An 18,362-nucleotide genomic window follows, 5' to 3' on the forward strand; every position below is an offset into this window, starting at 1 on the left:
AAAACAACCCACAGAATGAGTGTATTTGCAAATAATATATCTGATAAGGAATTAATATCCAGAATATAAACAGAACTCTTCTCACAAGTCAACAACAACAACAAAACAACCCGAGTTAAAAATGAACAAAGAATCTGAATAAACATTTCTCCAATGAATATTTACAAGTTGCAAACAAGTACTCGAGAAGATGCTCAATATTATAAGTCATTAGGAAATACAAATCAAAACTACAATGGGATACAAATTCACATCAGTACAGATTACTATAATAAAAGTAAAGAAAAAAATAAAAATCTTAACCAAAATTATGGAGAAAGTGGAAGAATTGTACATTGTTTTTGCGAATGTAAAATGGTACAGCTACTGTGAAAAACAATTTGGCAGTTCCTCAAAAGTCAAACATAGAATTACCGTACAACAATACGATTCAACTCCTGGGTATGTACCCAAAGGACTGCAAACAAGTACTCAAACAAAATTTTTACACGTGTCCATAGCTGCACTATTCCCAATAGCCAAGGTGAAAAACAGTTCAAATGTTAATCAACAGAGTTGATAAATACAACAGAATTTGGCAAATACAACAGAATTTGGCAAAGAAGAGGAATAAAGTACTTACACATATCAATGTGTGAATGAATCTTGAAAATATGCTAAGTGAAAGAAGACAGACACAAAAGGTTACATATCATATGATTACATTTATGTGAAATATCCAGGATAGACTTACCCGTCGAGGCAGAAACAAATTAGTGGTTTCCAGGAACTAGTGGGAAGGAGGAATGGGAATGCAGATAGTGGGTATTGAATTTCCTTTTGTGTTGATAAAAATGTTCTGGAATTCAATAGTGGTAATTGTTGGTCATATTGAGAATATACTTAGTAACAGTAATGCTAAATTTTATGTGTATTTTACTACCCCCCCAAAAATTTAAGAAAAATAAAATAGAAACAACAAAAACACCAGGCAATGAGCCAGAAAAATTATTATTCTAAGACAAGCAAAAGAAAATATGTTTGCAAACATGAAGGACATCATATAACATCAAAAAACTACATAATGTAACATAAGCCTTTTTAATCTGTCATTGCTAGTAATACTCTTAATCAACTCATTTAGGTATTCCTTAATATAGCAGGATCTTTGGAAAGAAATTTAAATAATTTAATTTTTGAACATTTTACCATACACTGTTCCTCCCTCCCCCTGTGATGAAGCTATGCATCATCATGAAATATGTGAAAAATCTGATTATGTTAATAAGTAATAGCCTAGAAAGCAGTATCACTTCATATTCTTACTGCTAGACTCCTAGCTTTCAGGCCTATTTGATTTATTGGCTGTTCTAATTAGTATAGCAGAACCATCTGCTCTTTTCTAAGAAATGTGTCCTTAGGTGATTTTGTCACTGTGCAAGCACCATGAAGTGTACTTATTATACACACCTGGATGGTATAACCAACTACACATCTAGGCTATATGGTATAATGTGTTGCTTCTAGGCTATAAACCTCTACAGCATGTTACTGTACTGAGTACTGTAGGCAGTTGTAACACAGTGGTAAGTATTTGTGTATCTAAACATAGAAAAGGTACAGTAGAAATACAGTATTATAATTTTCAGGACCACTGTCGTATATGCAGTCCACTGTTGATTGAAATGTTATGCAGTGTATAACATGTTCTCTCTGGCCAATGGAGTTTTCCAGAACAATAATTTACTTAAAGGTCCCCTAGTGGCTGAAATAGTCTCTATATGGTACATAAGCACATAGGTAATTTTGCTTTACCATTTGTTCTTAGCTCTGCTATAACAGGAAGTTTCCTTCAAATGAGTTAAAATGGGTTTGTACTCATCTTCTGAAAATAACAGTTTTGTTTTGATTTCTACATATTATGACTCTATCCTTCATGTACATAACAAAGTTCAGAATAGATTTTGTTGACAGACGAGTTCTTGGAAGGTTTTATGGATTATAAATATGTGTGTATTATGAGTAATTGAGATACAGGCCCAGAAATAGTCTAGGCAGATCTTAAGCTCTGGACAAATCCTGATGATAAATTATCTAGAAGATTGTCCTTTAACTGGATTACAGTGGTTCATTTAGAATAAGATAACTGAGATATCTCAATAACACAGAACTTGAGTTACACTCGTGAGCAATTTCTATTATTTATTTTCAAATTGGAATTATTAAAACTTGGTCAAAACCACAGCTTCTTGTTCTGTAAACACAGCATATAGTTTCTGCTGCCCCCAGTTTTCAATTTTTGAGTTCTATTTATTAACAACAAACTAGTACTTTATTTCCTAGCCTATGAAATAATTCCATAAGAGAAAGGTAAATAATCTTGCAAAAAATGGACAAGGTTATCATCATGCTAGCTGCAACCTTAGACATTATTGGTTTAACTCCAATAGCTCATATTTACATCGGGTCTTTTTCTACCTTTAGGTCTGCGTGTAGACATTTCAAGAAGTGATTTAGTGATGTCTAGACTTGAAGCTGATGATCTTACACAAAACATTTTTAAAACCTGGAGAAAGTCATAAAAGACCCCTGGCTAATTGATTTTAGTCTAAGAAGTTGCTAACGTTTGGCTTTATCCTATAATTTGCCAGTTGCTTGATAAAGATTGTGTAAAACAAATAAAATATTTTAAAAATAAGTTACTGTTGTGGATGATATCCAAAATCGACGTACTGTACTTAAGCAGATTCTTCTGTGTTTCATTCTGAAGTCAGTGTTCTTTTAGGAAAATGCCAAGATGTTAAAATTATATTCTTATAAGCAGCTCTCAAATGTAAGTTTGTTTTTTAAATCTGAAGATATTATCTAGTTCTTATTATTCTTGAGTACCTGAATTGCTTTGCTGGGCATTTATAGTTATTCTAATCTCCTTGTTCTAAATTCTATATTAACAATGTTTGTAGAATAGAAATGAACTATAATTTATATCATATGCAAGGACCCTCAGAAAATAAAGAATGCTATATTAATAAATTTATATAAATTTTTCCTTAAAGAGTAATTTATAAAATATCTTTTATATTTTTGTTATAGCAAATTTTACTTGCTACAAATAAATATTTTTTAAATTACTAATCAGCGGTAATGCCTGCCATCAATAGCCAGAATAAGAAAGATTTAATGCTTGTACATAGGTATGTGTCTGTATGTATGCATATGACACATTACATCATTGTACATGTGATATGTCATTACATATTTTTGACTAAAGGAGTCTACATCTATTTTAAAAGGATTATCTCCTGAGAATTCTAGCTACAATGAAAGAAATTGATTTTCAGAACCATGGAGTTGAGATAATATTAACACCATTTTCTGAGGACATCATCATATTTTTATTTATAATGTAGTCAAGTAGAGGTTTCACATATTCACTTGACAAAAATCTATTGTTTCATTCAGATTAACATTCTCCTTTTAAATCGTAGTAATAGAATGTTGCCAAATCTCTCTGTGGCCAATTCAATTATCCCTACCAGTGGTTCTCAAACTTTACCGTGTGTCAGAATAACCTGGAGTTTTGTTAAAGCACAGAATGCTGGGCCTTATCCCCAAACGTTCTGAATTATTAGGTTTGGGGTGATGTCTGAGAATTTTCTAACAACTTCCCAGATGATCCTGATGCTGCCAGTTCAAGGAAGATACTTTGAAAACCACAGATCTACACTGAAAGAGAAATTATTAATAATCTGTGCTAAAACAGAAATTCAGGGATAAAGATAAATTTAATTTTTTTTATAAATGGAAGTCCAAAATATATATTCAAACACATTCACATGTTTGTACAATGTACATGATCACAAATACAATTTTCTTTTATTAGGGAAAATGTTGAGTGTGAGTCAATATATTAGAGCTCATTGTAGAAAGTTAAAAGATACAAAATCAATAAAATATGGATATTTTACTATTTTTATGTATTTACATATCTATCTGTCTATTAATATCTATCTATCTTCTACAGTCATGGTAAGATTATACCATATTTCTACTATACCTTTTTTATGTTTAAGTATGTTTAGATCCTACAAATACCGCTGTGTTACAATTGCCCACAGGATTCAGAACGGTCACATGCTGTACAAGTGTGTAGCCTGACAGCAATAGGCTGTAACATATAACCTATGTGTTTAGTAGGCAATACCATCCAGGTTTGTGTAAGTACACTCCATGATGTTCGCACAGTGACAAAATCACCTAAGGATGCATTTTTCTGAACATATCTCATCATTAAGCAACACATGAATATGTTTAGAGTCATTTCTCATTATTCACCATATTAAATTCTATAAAGTTGCTGCAAACACTGAATTAGAGAGCATTGAACCTTTGTTCTTAAAGGAAATACAGGGTAAGGGTTCTGAGAGCCTCTGGTTATATTTTCATTAACCGATCCATAGATAGCCTTATTTTATGTGTGTTTCTGTTTTAAGACACCTTTTAAAATATATAATATTGATTAACATTGAACTCATCATGGCCAAAGGCACTATATATCACTGAATAAAGCTTATTTATCTAACACAGATATTTTCTCTAGAAGGTACCTCACAGTCTCCTATGTAGGCCACTGGGTAGCACTTCAACACTATGCTTTTTGGCCATTTTAAACAACGAAATCACCACATTGATTTCAAAAAGCACAAAACTGTAAAAAGCATAGCACCAAGTAGTCTTCAAAAAGGACATTTGTTTGTAGTATGAGAACTAAAACAAGAAGGCAGAACATCTGGTTTGAACTCAGCTGGCAACTTGTATGTTGGGTGACTCACATTTTTGGCCACTCTGCATATGTCCATGAATGACAGGGAATGTGTAGGAAGTATTGATTTTGGTATCACAAATGAACTTCAGTGAGTAGGAAAATTTGCAAATATAGGCTGGGTGAATAATAAGGGTATAGATATGGATAGACAGAAAAAGAGGCTGGTCACTGTGGCTCACGCCTGTAATGCTAGCACTCTGGGAGGCTAATGTGGGAGGATTGCTTGAGGTCAGGAGTTTGAGAACAGCTGAGCAAGAGCGTGACGCTTCTCCACCAAAAATGGTGATGCAAGCCTGTAGTCAAAGCTTCACGGGAGGCTGAGGCAGGAGGATCACTTGAGCCCAGGAGTTTGAGGTTGCAGTGAGCTATGATCATGCCACTGCACTCTAGTTGTGAGGTAACAGAGTGAAACCCTCTCTCCAAAAAAAAAATAAATAAATAAAAAATAAAAAAAAATAGATAAATAGATAGATAAACTAACTCTCTCTCTCTCTCTCTCTATATATATATGTGAACTAGACCATATGCTAAACAGCATACCTGGTTTTATTTTGACTTCATTTCTGATGAGTTTAAATGTCTGTTTTTAGATTATCAATTCTTTCTCATGAAGTGGGAACAACTTTCTCTTCTTGTTTTCTATATTCTATGCAATCATTGTCCCCACCCCCTGTTTTATTAATTTATGTTTCTTGCTTTACTATTACTTTTGGCCATTATTTATGTATTCTAATATCTACTCTAAGATTTGTAGCATGTCATATTTCTAGCAATTTTTCTTATTTTACCTTTTTTTAAATTTTGTTTATGAGACAAAATACATAGTATGTCTCTCAAATGTTTTCCTATTCCAATATTCCGTATCTCATGAGTGATGCCATCATTTAACCAGTTGCTACATTCAGAAACACCATAGCCGGGCATGGTGGCGCATGCCTGTAATCCCAGCTACTCGGGAGGCTGAGGCAGGAGGATCGCTTGAGCCCAGGAGTTTGAGGTTGCTGTGAGCTAGGCTGACGCCACGGCACTCACTCTAGCCTGGGCAACAAAGCGAGACTCTGTCTCAAAAAAAAAAAAACAAAACAAACAAACAAACAAAAAAAACACCTAAGGCATTATCAACACTTCCTTTCCTTTCACCAGCTACATAAAATTAATCACTGAGTTATGCCAATTTAAATTCTCAGATATACAAACTTATCGATCAATTAATAATAACATTTTTTGAAATTAAAGATTCTCAGGTCTTCAACTTCTTTAACCATTAGTGATCCCACACTAATTCCATCCAATATAATTTCTCACTAAAACCATTGTCTTCTTTAATTTCTTCTCCCTATTCCAGAATCATCACTGAACAATGTAATTTAATTATGCTACAATTTTCCCACTTGAAACATTTTGGAAATTTCCCATTGTTCTTAGGACAAAGGACAATATTTATTGTATGACATAGAGGACTTTGTATATTTTACATTCTGTCAAACTTGTTCCCATTTGAAATGTCTTGGCTATTTTTAAATAAAATAATCTTTCAATAATAATTTTAAGCAACATTGAATGCAATCTAAATATTGTGCCATGTTGGCACTTGAAAAAAATTTCAATTAATAAAATTTAAACAATTGCAATATAATAGGAAAAGATGTAAACCAAAAAGTGACTTCTTTCACAGTGGAATATTAATTTGGCCATGAAATATTTCTGTATTTGTTAAAAGTACATATAAATACTTATACATGCACACACACGTGTCCTTAGAATATGGCTGATTTAATAGTCACAGAATACATGTGCCTCAAGTTTCATGGACGAACCTGTCAGAGGACCTGACAGAATGAAGAAGATATGGCTTTGAGAGCAGCACTCAGGCAACTTTTCTGGCCCAAGAAATAAGAAGTATTTTTAGAAATTAGAGACCTATCATCAAAAAATAGGGTCTATCAAAGTTTTGAGTTACCACACCGTCACCTTCACTGTCTTCTATCTTATGTGTCCTTTTGGTCACATGCTAGTCAAAAAATATTATCTATGAATAATATCATTTCTCTGTTTTACCTGTTCAAGAAGAAATCAACTATATAATCAATTTTGTTTTGTATTTTTTATATTAAGCTTCATGAACTGTTGTTATGTTTAAAATTACCTTGTAGGGGGTATGAGTATGTAACCTCAACAGTAGATCTGACAATATCAATGTTAGAGAGTGATTACATGTTAAAATACTTGACTTTCTCATCATCATGCTTACTTTATCTCAGTTAACAGCATTGTTGATTACATTGTTACATCTTATAAGTAAAATCAGTCTTTCAAACTTAAATATAACCTCCATAATATCATTTATTACCTCTGTGTTTAAGTGAATTTGCACAATCTCTATAGTTAAATATCAAAAAGCATAACTGGTCACTGGTAAATATTAAACAATATCAGATTTTTCAACTGCAAGACCATATAACTAGTATTTAAAAATATGGAATGATTTTGAGGAATCACCAAAAATTTAGTCTGAATATACTAAATAATAATAGTCATATGATATGTGTAATATTTCACAAAGGAGGATATGTAAAAATGGAGAATTTAGTAAAAAACTAGAAATTAGCAAATTTGGATTTTTGTAACATTTGATTTCAGAATATTTGGGAAAATCATTCTCTGAGGAGAGAAATCATCTTTAAAGCTACAGTTCTGATATTTGCCTACAGACTAATGGAACATGAGACATACACAGAAAAATATTAATGTGATCTGAAAAAGTCTCCCTTGAGATTTCTTTTGCTCACACAGTTTTGTCAACAGCAATGACACAGTTTCTTTCTTTCATAGCACTGATATATATGAATGAATACATTGTTTGTATAAATAAATAGATTGTCTGTATAAATACAAGAAAAGCAAGACTACTCTGATGGCATTTAAATATAATCCTTAGGCAAACATAAGTCAATTAGTGTAAAGTCAAGTCTTTGAAAAGTGGATTCATCAGAACTAGCAACATGTTTATGTAATTATTTTCCCTAAATCTGCAATGAAATTCAATTGTTAGCTCATTCAATGATAATAAATTCTGACAGAATTTAGGCTTTTAAAGTCAAAATATGCTTCTTCTGAATATAATCTTATTTCAGAATTTATACTTTCTACTGTATCTGCTTCTATTTAAATCTCAATTATTAATAAGAAATTATCTTGGCTCCCACCTATTATCTTTGAATGACATTAATTATTTTTCAAGTTTCAACAGATTTCTGCCATTCTTTAACTGATAAACTAGCATAATAGGTTTTATACTTTTAAATAGCATGTGATTATTTTGTACTGCTTTCCCTTTGTAACCTAAACTTAAACCTTATAAAGGTTTCTCAATTATCAACAAGGAAAGTCAAATACAGTAAGAATAATTGCAGTTTATGACTAAACCCCAAAAGCAAATGTAACAAAAACAAAAATAGACAAATGAGGCTTAAACTAAAAAGCTTTTGCACAGGAAAAAAAATAATCAAAAGCGTAAATAGAAAGTCTAAAGAATGGGAGAAAATATTTGCAAACTATACATCTAACAAGTGACTCATTCCAGAATCTACAAGGAACTCAAACAACTCAGCAAGAAAAAAAAAAAAAAAAAGCAAACCTCCATTAAAAAGTGGGCAAAGGACATGAACAGACATTTTTCAAAAGAATATATACAAATGGCCAAAAAACATGAAAAATGCTCAACATCACTAATCATCAGAGAAATGCAAATTGAAAGCACAATGAGATATCACCTTACTCTAAGTAGAACGGCCATTATTAAAATAAAAAACAATAGATGGTGGCACAGATGTGGTGAAAAGGGATCACTTACACATTGTTGGTAGAACTGTAATTTAGTATAACCCCTATGGAAATGAGTATGGAGATTTCTCAAACAACTAAAAGTAGATCTACCATCTGATCTTGCAATCTCACTACTGGATATCTACCCAAAGGAAAAAAATCATTATATCAAAAACATACCTGTAATCATATGTTTATTGCAGCACTATTCACAATTGCAAAGATAGGGAATCAACCTAAGTGCCAATCAACTTGTAAGTGGATAAAGAAAATTATGTAAACAGATATAGAGAGATACCATGGAGTACTACTCAGCCATAAGAAAGAATGAAATAATGTCTTTTGGAGTAACTTGGATGGAACTGGAGACCATTATTCTAAGTGAAGAAATCCAGGAGCAGTAAAATAAATGCTGTATGTTCTCACTTAAAGTGGGAGTTAAGCTATGGCTATGCAAGGACAAACAGAATGGTATAATGGCACTAGAGAATTAAAAGGGGGAGAGGGAGATGGAGGATGAGGGATGAAAAAATTATTTATTGGGTGCAATGTACACTATTTGGGTGGTAGGTACACTAAAAATTCAGACTTCACTATTATACAACATACAAACAACAGAATTCAACTTGTACCTCCTAAATCAGTTGAAATTAAAAAAAGAACAAATGAATGAGGAAAATAAAAATAAAAAAGTAACAAAAAATAGAAAAACAAAACAAAGAAAATGTGAAAAAAAATTTAAAAAGAAAAAATTTTCACCTTGTGTTAATTCACCATTGCAGCTAATGTCTTGTGAGAATAGACTGTGTGATGCTATTGTACATTATGAAGAGTTTTATTTATTTGGGTCACATGTATCATATTGTTGATTATATGTTTTTCCTAAGAATATTTAATTGAGCTTCTGTGCATACAGCTAGCATTACTGACATTGTATTAGTAGTTTTCAGAGAAGGAATTATCTGACCAAGTTTGTGCTGTAGTAACAAGAAAATGAAAGGAAACAAAATTGTTTATGTCACAGGGTCTGATCCTAGAGTTTACCTTCAGGAAAATGGATTCTGTCTCTCCAGAGTAAGCTTATACCTATCCTCTTTGCTTTCCTCCATGAGTGGAATAAGCACTCGTCTCTCACCAAAAGCAGATTCTGGCATCATGCTTCTTTTACAACCTGCAGAGCCATTAGCCAAATAAGCCTCCCTTCTTTATAACTTACCCAACCTCAGGTATTCTTTTATAGCAACACAAATGGATTGGGACAACTTGCATAAAATAACATGGATAAATATCAAAAACAATTTTGAGTGAAAAAGGAAAATGGCAGTAATCTATATAGTTTAACATTAATATAAAATTTAAAACATACAAAATATTAATATAACAGTATCATTTTAAAAACATATCCATTTGCAGCAAAACTATTTTGAATAGCAAGAGAGTAATAAACACAATATCAGAAATTTATCTGACATTGGATGGAAAGCAGACAGTTTAAAAGCCATTTTATTTTTTAAGATTATTTGCAATGCTCTATTTCATCAGCATTTACATGTTAGTTTACATACATATATATTTTTATTTAGATAGATAGATCAGTGATAGACAAATTCAAAAGGCAAGTAGGACTAGGATTTAATTAATATTCTGACCATGCATATTCCAATAAAGCCACTTTAATTCAGTGCAATTGTGTTGATTAATGTTACATGTCAACTTGACTGTGGCACTGTGTGCCAAGATTTCGGTTAAACATTTCTTCTTGGTGTGCCTATTACACATTATTTCCAAGTGTGAAAGTACTGAGTGACCTAAAAAGCTGCTAGTTTTGAGTGGGGCCCAGCACAACAGAAGGCTGTACAACGTGTCCAGGCTGCTGTGCAAGCTGCTCTGCTCCTTGGACCATATGATCCAGTAGATCTAATGGTGCTTGAAGTGTCAGTGGCAGATAGGAATGGTGTTTGGAGTCTTTGGCAGGCCCTCATAGGTGAATAGCAGTATAAACTGTAAAGATTTTGGAACAAAACCCTGCCATCTTCTGTAGGTAACTACTTCTCCTTTTAAGAAACAGCTACTGGGCCTTATTAGCCTGCTACTGGGCCTTATTAGCAACTGAATATTTAACCTTGGGCTGCTAAGTTACTATACAGCCTGAGCTGCCCATCATGAGCTGAGTGTTTTCTGGCCCACCAATCCATAAATTTGCACTTATACAACAGCACTCTATCATCAAATGGGTGTGGTATATATGTGATTGGGCCCAAGCAGGCTTTAAAAGCACAAGAAATGTCTATGATGAAGTGGCCCAAATGCTCATGGTCCCCACTGCTGCTATGCTGCGTCACCTCTCTCAGCCTGTACCAGTGGCCTTGTGGGGAGTGCCCCATGACCAGTTAGTTGATATAGAAGAGAAGATTCAGGTCTGGTTTACACATGGCTCTGCCTGATATGCAGGCAATGCCCAAAAGTGTACAATTGTAGCACTACAGCCCCTTTCTGGGACATGCCTGAAGGACAGCACTGAAGGAAAATTATCTCACTGGGCAGAATTTCTAGCTGTGCATCTGCTTGTTCATTTTTATTGGAAGGAAAAATGTCCAGACATATGATTATATATTTATTCATTGACTGTAGCCAATGGTTTGTCCAGATAGTCAGGGATTTGGAAAAAACATGATTGAAAAACTGGTGGCAAGGAAATTGAGGGAAAAACTATGTGAGTACACTTCTCTGAAGGAGCAAAGAAAGAGTAAACATATTTGTGTTCCCTGTAAATACTCAACATAGAGTGACCTCAGTGGAGGAGGACTTTCATAATCAAGTAGATAGGATGAATCTTTCTATGGATACCATTCAGCCTTTTTCCATAGTAACTCCTGTCATTGCCCAGTGGGCTCATAAAGAAAGTGGCCATGATGGCAAAGATGGAGGTCATGCAAGGGCCCAGCAACATGGACTTGCACTCATCAAGGTCAACTACTGCTGAGTGCCAATCTACCAGGAGCAGATATGGACCCTGAGACCCCAATATGGCACAATTTTGAGGGGGTAATTAGCCAGCTACCTGGTGGCAGGTTGATTATATTCGACTGCTTCCATTATGGAAGGGGCACTCTTCTGTTCTTACTGAAACAGACACTTATTCTGGATATGGATTTGCCTTCTCCACATGCAATGCTTCTGCCAAAACTACCATCTGTGGACTTACAGGATGCCTTATCCACCATCATAGTATTCCACACAGCATTGATTCTGATCAAGGAACTCACTTCATAGTAAAAGAAGTGTGACAGTGGGCCCATGCTCATGGATTTTACTGGCCTTATCATGTTGCCCACCATCCTGAAGCAGCTGAATTGAGAGAACAATGTAATGGCCTTTTGAAGACTCACTTACAATTTCATCTAGGTGGCACTATCTTGTAGGTCTGGGCAATGATTTTCAGAAGGCTGCATATGCTCTAAATCAGCATCTCATATCTGATGTTGTTTTCCCATAAGGATTCACAGATCCACGAATCAAGGAGTGGAAATGGAAGTGACACCTTTCACTATCACCTCCAGTGACCCACTGGCAAAATTTTTGCTTCTTATTTCCACAGTTTTATGCTCTGCTGGCCTAGAGGCCCTAATTGCAGAAAGAGAAACATTTCTATCAGAAGCACAATGATTCCACAGAACTGAAAATTAAGGCCACCACCTGATCACTTTGTGTTCCTTACACCTCTGAATAAATAGGCAAAAAAGGAAGTCACTGCACTGTCTCAGGTGATTGATCCTGACTGTCAAAGGAAAAGTGAACCACAATAGGGGTAATAAAGAGTATGTCTGGAACACAAGAGAGCCCTTAGACTGTCTCTTAGTACTATGATGTCTTGTGAGTAAGGGTAATAGAAAACTACAAAACCCAACCTAGGCAGGACCTCTAATGGCCCAGACTCTTCAAGAATGAAGTTGTGGGTCATCCTTACCCAGTAATGAACCAAAACCAGCTGAAGTGCTTGCTAAAGGCAAAGAGAATAAAGAATGAATAGTGAAGGAAGATAATTGTTAATACCAGCTATAACCATGTGACCAGTTACAGAAATGAACACTGTAATTGTCATGAGTATTGCTTCTATTTTGTTGTGAATATGTTTTTATGAATGTATTAAATTCATTATTTTCTTTCTTCTCCTATTCTGTTATGTAACTAAAATGTATTGACTTTATATCATAGTATTTAATTATTGTTTATTTTACTTCATAGCGTTGAAGTTAAAGGATATCAAATAGAAGAGTAAACATCATTTATGTACTTTATCTCCTCTCCTAGGGAGGAAGTTAGTATGTTATCTGTTGTACACAGGATAGTTGTGTCATGTTAGGCAGAATTATGACCTTGTCACTGTCTTTATTTGGAGATTACCTGTGGTTTAAGGAGACACAAATGAGTGCCAAGTTGAAAAAAGGTGGACTTATGATGGTTAATTTTATGTGTCATCTTCACTGGGTAATAGGGTGCCAAAACATTTAGTTAAATCTTATTTCTGGGTGCTCTTATGAGAGTGTTTATGTGAGATTAGCATTTAAATCAGTAGACTGAGTAAAACAGATTGCCCTCCCCAATGTAGGTGGACTCATGCAATTCCTTGAGGGCCTGAATAGAACAAAAAGTTTAAAGAAGAGAGAATCCACTCTCTCTGCCTGACTCTTGAGCTAGAATATTGCTCTTCTCCTGTACTTGGATGGGAACTTACAATATCACCTCTCCAGTTCTCATGACTTTGTACTTGGTCTAGAACTTAAACCATCAGTTCTCCTGGGTCTCAGGCCTTCTACAGGAACTACACCATTACCTCTCCTGGGTCTGTAGCTTGTAGACAGAAGTTGGAACTTATCAGCCTCCATAATCATATGAGCCAATTCCCTGTAATAAATCTCTCTCATAATAAATCTATACACAGTATATGTATATAAATATGTAATATATATGTGTATAATCTCCCATTGGTTCTATTTCTGTGGAGAATCTTGACTACTACAGCAACATACTAGAAACTGGAAAACAGGATTTTCCATCTTTTCATTCATTTTCATCAGTAGTTTCATTTTAAAATGAGACAATTTTTATACATTGACACATTTCTTAACATTCACAATCATTTTTCTTTTCCTTTTCCATTCAGTAATAATGATCAATTTGTTAATGTATTAGAAAATACCATACAAAAATACATAGAGCAGGGGGGTGGTGCAAGATGGACAAATATAGAAACTTCCAGCAATTGTCCCTCCACAAGAACACCAAATTGAACAACTATCCACACAAGCAAACACCTTCAGAAGAACCAAAAATCAGGTAAGTGATCACACTACCTGGTTTTAACATTATATCTAGGAAAGAGGCCCTGAAGAGGGCAGAAAAGGCAGTCTTGCATTGCCTATGCCACCCCTCCCCCTTCCCCTGGCAGTGCTGCACCAGCACAAGTGGAGAGAGAACCTGTGTGCCCAGGGGTGGGAAAGTGAAGTGATTGTGAGATTTGCATTGAAACCCAGGGCCGCCACACAGCACAGGCAGAATTCCACCAGTGCCCACAGAGGGAGCATTTTCACCAGCCCAGCCAGATAGAAATCCTTCACCCTGAAACCCAAGTTCTGGCTAGCCCCACACTGGCTGACAGAAAGTGTCCTGGGGCCTGGATTTAATTCATCAGGCAGTCAGGCATCAAAGGCTACAGTCCTTGTGCAATTCCTGTGGCTGTGCTGACTGGGAGCCAGGGGACTTGAGGTGCACGTGACCCACTGAGACAGAAGCGGTGGTGGCCAAGACAATGCCTGTGTCACCTCCTCCTCCTCACAACTCCAGGCAGTGCAGCTCAGGGAGTCTTCTTCCACTTGGGTAAAGGAAAGTGAAAAGTTCAGAGCACTTTGTTTTACATCTTGGGTACCAGCTCATCCCCAGTAAAATAAAGTACCAAGCAGGCACCTGGAATGTCTAGGCCTTAGTTCCTGGAAGGCATTTCTGGAACCACCCTGGGCCAGAAAGAAACATACTGACCTGAAGGGAAAGACTCAGTCCTGTCAGGACTCACCAACGGCTGACTAAGGAGCTCCTGAGCTTTGAATAAACATCAGAGGTAGCCAGGCAACAGTCACCACAGGCTTTGGGTGAGAGTGGGCTGGCTTCAGCTGCAACCTGGCACTGGTGGTCAAGAGGGAGTGATCACATCACTCCTCCCCCAACTCCAGCAGCCCAGCACACAGAGTGAGGGAAGAGAGTGAGAGTCTTTGCCTGGCAATAGGGAAATCTCCCGTATCTTACCCACGTTCACCAAGGCAGTATCACCAGGAGTTTGAAAGTCATTACTGGGCTTGGAGCACCACCAGTGCTGATACGGCTGCAGTGATAAAAGATTTAGATCACAACAGTCAACTCCCTTTGAATGCCTGGAAAGCCTTCTAAGGCCCAGGAAAACATGAACTCATCAAACAAACTAAAAAAGGTACCAGTGACCAGTCCTGGGATGATGGATATTTGTGACCTTTCAGACAAAGAATTTAAAATACCTGGCCTGAATGAACTTCAAGACAACACAGAGAATTAATTCAGAAGCCTATCAGAGAAATTTAACAAAAAGACTGAAATGATTAAAAAAAAAGCAGAATTCTGGAGCTTAAGAATTCAATTGGCAAACTTAGAAATGCATTTGAGTCTCTCAACAGCAGAATTCATCAAGCAGCAGAAAGAATTGGTGAGCTTGAAGACAGGCTATTTGAAAATATACAGTCAGAAAAGATAAAATAATAAAAAAAGCATGAAGCATGACTATAAGATCTAGAAAATAGCCTCAAAAGGGCTAATCTAACAGTTCTTGGCCTTAAAGAGGAGGTAGATAAAGACATTGGGGTAGAAAATTTATTCAAAGAAATAATAACAGAGAATGTTTAAAACCTAGAGAAAGATATCAGGTACAAGAAGATCATAGAACACCAAGTAGACTTAACCCAAACAAGACTACCTAAAGGCATTTAATAATCAAGCTCCCAAAGGTCACTGATAAATAAAAGGTCCTAAGGGAAGCCAAGAAAAAAAAAAAAAAAAAGAAAAGAAAAAAATATATAAAGGATCTCTGATACATCTGGCAGCCAACTTCTCAGTGGAAATCTTACAGGTCAGGAGAGAGTAGCATGATGTATTCAAATTGTTGAAGGAAAAAAATACCTTAACACTAGGATATTAAATCCTGCAAAAATATCTTTCAAACATGAAGGAGAATTAAAGATTTTCCTAGATGAACAAAAGCTGGGGGATTTTATCAACACCAGACCAGTCCTACAAGAAATGATAAAAGGAGTTCAATCTGAAAGAAAAGGATGTTAATGAACAATAAGAAATCATTTGAAGGTATACAACACACTAGTAATAATAACTACACAACTACAGAACACTCTATTGCTATAATCTTGGTGCATAAACCACTTATATCTTGAGTAGAAGGCCAAACCAATCAAAAATAAGTACAGTAATTTTTTCAAGGATAGATAGTAAAAAAATATATGGATGGAAACAACAAAAAGTGGAAATGTGCAGAAGGGTAGAATTTCTGTAAAGTTTCTCTTTGTATATTCGTTTGCTTGTTTATAAGCAAGAGTTGTCATATGCTTAAAATAACTGATTATGAAATAGTTTTATGCAAGCCTCATGGTAACCTCAAATCAAAACTTCTACAACAGATACACAAAAATAAAAGGCAAGAAATTAAAATACACTACCAGTGAAAATCACTTTTAACAAAGGAAGATTGGAAAGAAGGAAGAAGTAAAGAGAGAACCACAAAACCACCAAAAATAAAATAATAACATGGTAGTAGTAAATCCTTACCTACCAATAATGACATTGAATGTGAATACACTACACTTGCCAATCAAAACACACAGAGTGGCTGAATGCATAAAAAAATAAGAGCAAACAATATATTGTCTGGAAGAGACACACTTCACCTATAAAGACACATAGACTGGAAATAAAGGGATGGAAAAAGATACTCCACACAAATGAAAATGAAGAAAGAGCAGGACTATCTATACTTCCACCAGATAAAATAGATTTTAAGACAAAAACTATATAAAAAAAACAATGAAGGTCATTATATAACGATAAAGGAGTCAATTTAGGAAGAGGACATAACAAGTCTAAATATATACATGCCCAACACTGGAGCACCCACATATATGAGGCAAATATTATCAGAGCTAAAGAGAGAGATAGACCCCAATACAATAATACCTGTGGAAATGGAATGTTCCTAACACAAAGAAATGATAAATGCCTGAGCTAATGGATACCCCAGTTACCCTGATTTGATTAATTCAAATTGTATGCCTGTATCAAAATACCACATGTACCCTATAAATATATACAACTATAATATACCTCTAAGTAGAAATAAAAAATTTTAAAAAGATGACTTGGAACAATTGAAAACAAAACAAAACAAACTACATAGAGCAAAATTATCAATTATTGCCTTTTGAGTTTCACAAAGGGAATTTGGAAATCATGAAAAAAATCATAATTTCTCAAGAAAAAAATATGTTGTGTTACAAAGTCACAGCCCAGAACAGCTAAGGACATAAGTGCATTTCATAAACTAATACTAACCATAGAAGAACGCTTTGTTTGTAATAGTCATTTTTTTCACCCACATAGAAAAAGGGTAGAAAAAGTGGAGTCTCATGTCAAGAACAAAGTTAATCAATTATTTGTATGTTTTTGAGAGGAAAAAAGTTTCTGACCTGCTGTACCAAGGCTAATTTCTAGGGTAGAGATAGGTGTATTGAAGAATAAAATCCCCAGGTAGTTATGGGGATTAATTTGCATTGAGTTTGAGGCCAGATTCCCAGGTGGATTTTCAAAGAAAAGCCCCTCTTAACTCGCTGGGAAAAGTAGAGTAGAAAGTATATTGCAACGTATAAAGCTGAGAGTTTTAAGAGTTTCTTCACAACCCTCAGAGAGGTGAAGGAGGACAAGGAAACACTTTCCCTGTCCCCTGCTGGGGCATCAAATTAACCGAGAAAGTGTAGGATTTAAAGTGGCTGTATAGTTAAGGTCAAAAGAGTACAGCTGTGATCCACATGGGGCTTGTGAACTGAGAACTGATGGGAACTTGGATGCCCAGCCAGTGCCAGCATGGGTAATGATGATAAACAAAATGCCCTCTTTGTAAGCTATTCTCTCCAGGAAATTAGATTTGATTCCTAGAAGAGGCGATGTCCTGAGAGTGAGTACTTGGGTACAATAAACATAACTCAATTAACTCAAGACTAAGTTACTTTCTTCTGGTAGAACAAAGGCTTGAATTATAAATGAATGTCAGTTAACAAAAAGAAAAAAAAAAGATTGTCATTAATGTTTCTCAAAAGCCAAGTTTTTTGTCCAAGAAAATTGATGCCCAATATAGAGGGATTTAATGTATAGAAAATGTGTTTGTTACACTTTTCATCTAAAGGCAAAGCCTAACAGTAACTTCCTCTTCCTTGTGTCCTTAGGTTGTTTTGAAGATTATAAAAGATAAACAAAAATCTAAGAGCTTCGACTAGTTAATGACTTCTGCTTATTCCACATGATGTCCTTCACAGGTAGGATGTGATTATTGGTTGTGTTTCCACTGTAGTTTTTGCCACAACAAAATTGACAGCTATCGATGACACATAGCTAACTGCCCCAAGACTCTGTACTGAGCCGTGTCTCTAGG

The sequence above is a fragment of the Eulemur rufifrons genome, chromosome 28 (genome assembly GCF_041146395.1).
Source record: "Eulemur rufifrons isolate Redbay chromosome 28, OSU_ERuf_1, whole genome shotgun sequence".
NCBI classification, from domain to species: Eukaryota; Metazoa; Chordata; class Mammalia; order Primates; family Lemuridae; genus Eulemur; species Eulemur rufifrons.